General features: G+C 33.9%; 4 non-coding genes across 4 annotated transcripts; all 4 read right to left on the reverse strand.

Moving 5' to 3' along the window:
• Nucleotides 1-1,031: 1,031 nt before the first annotated feature.
• TRNAS-AGA (transfer RNA serine (anticodon AGA)) lies at nt 1,032-1,113 on the reverse strand. Its single transcript has one exon. It is a non-coding gene; the product is annotated as a tRNA-Ser (tRNA).
• Nucleotides 1,114-2,701: 1,588 nt separating this feature from the next.
• Nucleotides 2,702-2,773, reverse strand: TRNAW-CCA (transfer RNA tryptophan (anticodon CCA)). Its single transcript has one exon. It is a non-coding gene; the product is annotated as a tRNA-Trp (tRNA).
• A 3,093-nt stretch (nt 2,774-5,866) lies between these two features.
• Nucleotides 5,867-5,938, reverse strand: TRNAW-CCA (transfer RNA tryptophan (anticodon CCA)). The gene has a single exon. It is a non-coding gene; the product is annotated as a tRNA-Trp (tRNA).
• Nucleotides 5,939-7,087: 1,149 nt separating this feature from the next.
• TRNAL-AAG (transfer RNA leucine (anticodon AAG)) lies at nt 7,088-7,169 on the reverse strand. Its single transcript has one exon. It is a non-coding gene; the product is annotated as a tRNA-Leu (tRNA).
• Nucleotides 7,170-7,361: the final 192 nt, after the last annotated feature.

Below are 7,361 nucleotides of genomic sequence, written 5' to 3' on the forward strand. Positions count from 1 at the left end.
AGAGTTATGGTCGCGATGAATAAGAGCAGCGGCACTCGGCTCGTTGAAGGTCGTCAGCAAAATACTTCTCGCTGCGTTCCTGCAAATTAATGGGAAAACGCGCGTTATTTTAAAGGATCTCGTGAAACTCACAAAGTAGATGCGCGATAATAAATATTGCGCGAATTGAAACTATCACCGTATATTTGTTGAAATAAGGTACAATTGTTGATGTGTTTTCTATAATGATGTGTGGTTAATTGTGCTTGCTATTTCTGAAAGAGTAATAGCCAGTAATGTTTAATAAGATTCGAGAGTCTAGATGTCGTGAGTCTGAAGAATGTAACTTGACTGACTTTTTAACGTCTTTAGAACTATCCGTGAAGATTGTAGTGAAATTAGGAAAAAGAATAAAAAGGGCGGAATTAAAGTATGATCTGAACATGAAAAAGGAAGGAATAGATGCTCATTGGTCGGGAGTGGGTCAGGATAGTTCATTGAAATGTTTAAATATTCCATATGTGCCCCTTTGTTTTAGTGATCATGTAGCCTAGAGGGTATCAATGGATATTTCAAGACTAGGTAATTGGATAATCCTTGATTTGTTGCGCCTAGGCGTTTACTTTCATTATTTATTTATCGTCCGGCTCGACACATTATCGAAAATTAGATACTTGAATAAAAATGTCTAAGCCTGGACAAAGGTAGCTATGTGTTTTTTATCTATGTGTCTTCTTAGCGAATATCCAACGAGTTTCCAAGGATAGATATTTTTAATAGTAATATATGAACCTTAGGAGAAAGTACTGTGAACAATTAAGGGACGCACGTATGCATCAACGATAAGGGTTTAGATTGTAAAGATAGAATAAAAAAAAAAGAATGAAAATATTCGGAAAAAAGTAATATTAATATAAGTAGGATATAGTACAAGACGTACTTGGAAATTACAATAGTTATATATATATCAGCTTGTATCTATTATTTCCAACCATGTTTTAAATAAAAAAATATAAAAAATAGGATTAAAAAAATTATTATTCACAAATAACCGCAGTCGGTAGGACTCGAACCTACGCTCCCAGAGGGAATCTGATTTCTAGTCAGACGCCTTAACCACTCGGCCACGACTGCTACATTTTGTTGAATTTAAGTGAATAATAAAACCGAAGTATATACATATACATTTTTTTTTTAATAAATTTATATAAATACATAAATTATTGCTATAATTATATTTTTATCAAGAAACAAAATTTATATATCTACGTTTGTATTTAACGTCTTTTAAACATTGTTATAATGGTAGAATTATATTCTCAGTTCAATTTTCCCGATTAGTTCGATAATAACAAAACCTTTGCTATAAATTATATATATCTAGGAAACTGTAATAGTGAATGCTTTAGGCAGTTTCGAAGGAACAAAAGGATTTTAGAATTTCTTACCCGTCCTGCATCTGAGTTCTTTATTTATCCTTATCTATCTTCGTAACAAGTTTCAAATTTCAATACAGAGAAAACAAAATTTATGTAACATATAAGATTCCATATCAATGATATCAATGTATATGGATATATGTATAACATTTAACATTGAGTAATTATATATAAATTGATTATAAAGCAATGTATAATATATGTGATTACTTATCGAGAATTATACGTAAAAATTAGAAATGGAATAAATTAAAACTCAAACAAGATGGTTTTGAATTCTTTGTAATTATTTTGAAAAATGTAAATGATATTTTCAATTCTTGTATAATTCACGATCATATTCTAGAATTTGAAACTTATTTGTTGGCGAACACGTATGCACTCTTCATAGGAAGGACCATATATTATTAAACAAAATGTGTGTCCTTGAATACTCCCTACAAAAATATACAAGGAAGGACAAAAGCACATTGCTGAGCATTGTCCGACTTTTAGATACTTCTAATTAAGCTCATAGTCTTCTGTAATGTGTTAAACCAATCAATAAAAGCAAGAGCTTTTAAACGAAAGATCAAACGAATCATATGTTTATTTGGAACCCTTAACCCTTAAGAGATTTATTTTTTTAAATATGGAACAGTGCGATCACTTCGTACATAACAAATTAAATGAAACTTGTTTGTTACAATTAACACGGATTCGTTAGTATATATTGAATCGTTAATATAGTTGATCCCATTTTTAATAAAAATGTAAAATCTATGTTTTATATTATCAACACATTTACAAGTATGTAGGATCGGCCTGTACGCAACACAAGTACGAAAAAGAAAAGCTCAAGATAAAGTTACATTAGCGTATAGACATTGCGACGAATCTTCTGACAATGAGTCGAGAATTTTCTAAGTCGAGGAACTTATTAGCGAGTAGTTTCAAAATATTAGAAAGTTCGACTCATCGCTTATATAAAAAGCATGATTTAAAACATTAGCTACATCAGTCAGATCGAGAAGTCATTCGACAATCGTTAGATATACGTGACAGTTTTCTGTGTCTATGTACGAGAACTGATGTGAGTTACTTTCTCTGTTTTAATAAATTTCAATTTTATTTCGTTTAAATAATTGTTGATGTCAATTTTTCCTATACGTATATCATTGATATAAAAAAATTAAATCGTAGAGTTTATAAACATAAAATACATTAATAAAGTATGTTTAATAATATATTTGTTATTAAATAGAGATATAAAAAAAACGAATAACAAAAAAGAAACTTGACCTTGACCCCGACGTGATTTGAACACGCAACCTTCTGATCTGGAGTCAGACGCGCTACCGTTGCGCCACGGAGTCTTGTTGTGTTGTTCATTTAAAGTAATATATTTATACAGTTGCTAATAAAGATAAATTTAATTCTGTGATTATATGTAATACATTTCTTTAAATATTTGTAAAATTTTACATTATCAAATTTAAAATCACAGAAAAATAATATATTTGTATAGCCTATTAAATCCTGTAAGTATCATTGACATGTTAATAAAATAGATTTAAAAATCTAACTTACGTTTATCGTAGATATTGTAGCATTATTAAACTGTTACCTCAGAAAGATCTAACTTTAAATTGGTTAAAATTCTTCTTTACGTAAAAGTTACTTCCATAATGATACGTTTACTTTCCTCTATCATATTCACTATAATTTATACATATACATATATATATATACATACATATATATATATATATATATATATATATATATATATATATATATATATTGTTACCAAGCATATGCCACGGTAGAATATATATATAGTGAAGCATTATACTTCACGAAATTATAGGTTAGCGTTCTATCGTAGCATGTGCTTGGTAACAAGCACGCGATGCGTGCTCACATCCCGCATGCGAGCATCGAAATATGCGGCATGCATGAAAGTAAAGGAGCTTGTGGCTCTCCCTACGTTGAACAAAGTTTCGCGCGGGTTGTCTCATCGAGCCCCTCCTAATGCCAGGCTAACATCATGGAAACGTTAGTTCGACCTCGGCACGTTCTCGCTTATTGCAAGATACTCCGTCATGCCTTGACTTTCGCCCGTGAGGAATTTTTTCAACAGGAACGCATGCAGACGACTGCAATTCCATGACGCCAGAGAAGCGTTCGTGTGTCAACGAGTCGGAGTCACGTATATACAACAAGAGATATATGTACACATACGTACATATTACGTACACGTACAAGTCGTACGTTCAGCTTTGAGAATATGAAACGAGAAGGCTCTTTCCCACCACGAATGTATGTTAATTTTAGGGGAAAGCGTAATAACGCTCGATATGTTGGCGAAATGTAAGTATATATCTTTTACACGAGTATCGAGCTCCGCTCAAAGATGTATATGAATGACTCGCATGTGAGAGCACTGACGTAAACTCGAGCACGGTTTAACTCTGAATGTGTGAGTGTGCTTGTAAGAGAAAGAGAGGGAGAGAGAGAGAGAGAGAGAAAGAGAGAGAGAGAGCAAGAGAGAGAGAGAGAGAGCAAGAGAGAGAGAGAGAGGGAAGAGACATACGAAGTTTATTAACGTCAGTTTTGGGGAAAACGGTGTCACTGTCCCGTGATCGGCTATCTTACAGAATACTGCGCCTTCCAGAGAGCTTAGTGAAAGTCTCTGAGCGTTGATCACCGGCCAAGACGCTCGCATAATCGTTCCTGAGCGTACTTGGACCAGGAATCTGCCAAATTCTGGCCGTTTTAAAGTCAATGAACCAATAAGCCCGAGGAAAGAGATCATTGTGGACCAATAAAGTGACGCTACGTCACAGAGGTGCTTAGGGCCCGCGCGGCTCTTCCTCAAAATTATGTCTTTCCGATCCACGGCTAACATGAATGGTACGAAGCATGACGAAACACCTTGGTTCGATCGTTAGCTCGCTCATCTTACCAACTCGATCTCATGCTTTCCTAACAACTTGTCGGTTAAATTGTTGATTATGTCCATTCTACCCGCTAAATGTAGATTACGAAGGCCTGTGAAAATGATCGAACAGATAATGTCGACCGCCATGTTTCTAAAGGCGAGGCGACACAAATAACGCGACGAGTTTCTAACAAAATAAGTCATAATTATTTTTATATACGTATACGTTAATGCATTTGAGATTTTTCTAATATGAATTAATTCACAAACTTGATTACGTTAATTTGTTTAAAAAAAAAACAAATAAATGATGAGCATTGGAAATTCTCCTCGAACGAAGGTCACGCGTTCTGATTTGTTTTCGTCGTACAAATACGATTGGTCATCCATGTAGCTTATCGGTTAAGAGGAAAGCCTCGAAGGCACGATGATGACTGTTACATAATCAAGAATAAACGAACGTTTGATGATTAACAATCCGAATCATTTAGACTCAATCAGTCGGTACAGAGAAGTAGGAAAACATAAGAGCGATCGAAGTCAAGACGAAGTGTTGCCAGATAAGACGGAATCCGATAATTAATAAATGAAACGAATGTTGGAATAATTCTTTTCATACGAAGCTCACGTTCAAAGCCCGGTTGGAAAATAATAGTTGATTTTCTTTTTACATATGATAATAATGATAGAGATAAATAAAATCCTAAAATTGTTTATATTTTTAAAAAGAAATCTTTCGTTTCTTTTCTTTTCTTTATTCTTTTTTCATAATGACAATTAAATAAATATTCCAATGAAAATATTATTAACATTTCGAATGAATTTTCTTCGTGTATCGTATCATACGATATGATTAATATCCATATTTCTTGAAGTTTTATTCAAGGGAATAATCATAGGACACGTAAATACAAAAGAGAAGCCTGTAAGGCGACGGACCTCTTGGAAGGTCGTGCTAGCCTAGTGCCAGGAGGGGCTAAATGAGACAACCCGCGCGAATGTCGCTCAACCATACGAGAGAGAAGAAATTTCTCTGGTCCATGATATCCTAATCTCTCACCGTTCTTATGCGGGATGTGAGCACGCACCGCACTTCGGATCACAGAAAGAAAAGGTAAAGAGAAGGAGATTCCTCGCAAACAGGCTGCGTTTTTCAATGCCTTCATTGTCATGAAATGTTCTTAAACGACCATTATCTACACGCGAGGATGACTATTTAAAATTTATATTATTTTAACTTTAAAAAAAAATAAATAAATGCAGATGGGATATATCAACATTAATGTAATCGATAAACTTTTAACCTTTTGTATAGTTACACTCCTTTTTAATATCGTAACCGACTTATTTGACATTTTCAAAAAATATAATATTCTAAATTGTTTACACCTTTCATTTTATCTTTCGCAAGTACTAAAAGTAAATTTCGAAAGTTGTAGAATTACTTAATAATTATTACGACGGTTCTTAATCATTAATGCTATATAAAAATTTTGTTGAAATTGACAAAAAAATTTCGTATTCTTGACCCCGACGTGATTTGAACACGCAACCTTCTGATCTGGAGTCAGACGCGCTACCGTTGCGCCACGGAGTCTAGTTATTAGGAAATTCACAGATAAGTAATCTAATCTGACAATATAATAATTACATTCCAAAATTATTAAATTATATATTTTTATAAATAATTTTATTTTGATAAAATTAAAACAGTTTAGTATATTTTTATAAATCTTTGAAATCTTTAATCGATACTTTTCGAATACGATTTATAAAATAACCATCGAATATGAATTTGATTAGACACAGAGAAAAATTTTTTCTAATTCGTAAGAGAATTAAGTAGAAAACAAACATCCGTGACTAAATGTGGATGAAAAGTAAAAGCTATATAAGTAAGCGTCTTATCTCGCTTTCAAAATGGAACACGAAACACGAATGGGATCGATACACGAATGCCAATGGGGCGTGGTCCGTGGTGGCATCTTCCGAATGAAACTTGTATCAGGATAGCAAGATGTATGGGAGCATCTTTCAGTTGATTTTTTTCTTTCATTACACCTATCTTTATTACGATTTCTCTCTTCTATTGTCGTTCGTCGGACAGCAAGAAGAAAATCGACTCTCCCGAATGGAATGGTCAGGAATGGCGAGCCCCCGACAACAACAATCTCAACAGGATCCCATCGAACTGCAAGAGCATGAGAGAGGTTATCGGGTTCTTTCTTTAAAGCCTAACCTTGAAAATGAAAGAACAATTTATTTCAAAGAATCTCAGTGTATTATGCCTCAATTCGATCAAATTAAAATTTCCTTAACAATTGAATTGTATTATGTTAGAATATCCAATTAATTTGATCGGTAAAAATTAAATACTTAGTATGAACATTGAGAGAGATATCTTAAACAGTAAGCTATAGCTACGATTTCTTCGTAGTTATACGTATATGACAATATCCCGAGCAGAATCGCCATTTTTACGGCATTAGTATCCGAGGTCACCGCTAGATGTCGCAGAAACAGTTCACCACTGCAAGGCGAGCGATCTGCTTCGTTTGAGTATGTGCTCCTGTTAGATGTGAACCACGGCGCCGCGTGCCGACGCAAGCCCATTGGACCTTCAAAAGAATCGCACCGAGCATACTGGTAATCGCGCACATCTCTTTCAATGCTATCCTCACCTAAAGTCATCTTTTCTGCTTACGCGATTCTCCATCGTCCTTTCTGAAGAGGAAAAAAAAAAAATTGGCAGCGGTGGGATTCGAACCCACGCCTCCGAAGAGACTGGTGCCTTAAACCAGCGCCTTAGACCGCTCGGCCACGCTACCTTTGCGGATGCAGTTTTTTAATTACTAATTAATAGTATCATTATTATATTCATATTTTAATTTATTTTATACAATATAGAAACATTATTTAGTGAAAATTATTGCAATATAAGTACTAAGATTATCTTCCTAACACATAAATAATATTTAATCGATATGATCTCTAAGAAAAAAATATAATAAAGGTGCATT

Source organism: Vespa mandarinia, chromosome 2 (genome assembly GCF_050613455.1).
Source record: "Vespa mandarinia isolate Hongniang chromosome 2, ASM5061345v1, whole genome shotgun sequence".
Lineage (NCBI taxonomy): Eukaryota > Metazoa > Arthropoda > Insecta > Hymenoptera > Vespidae > Vespa > Vespa mandarinia.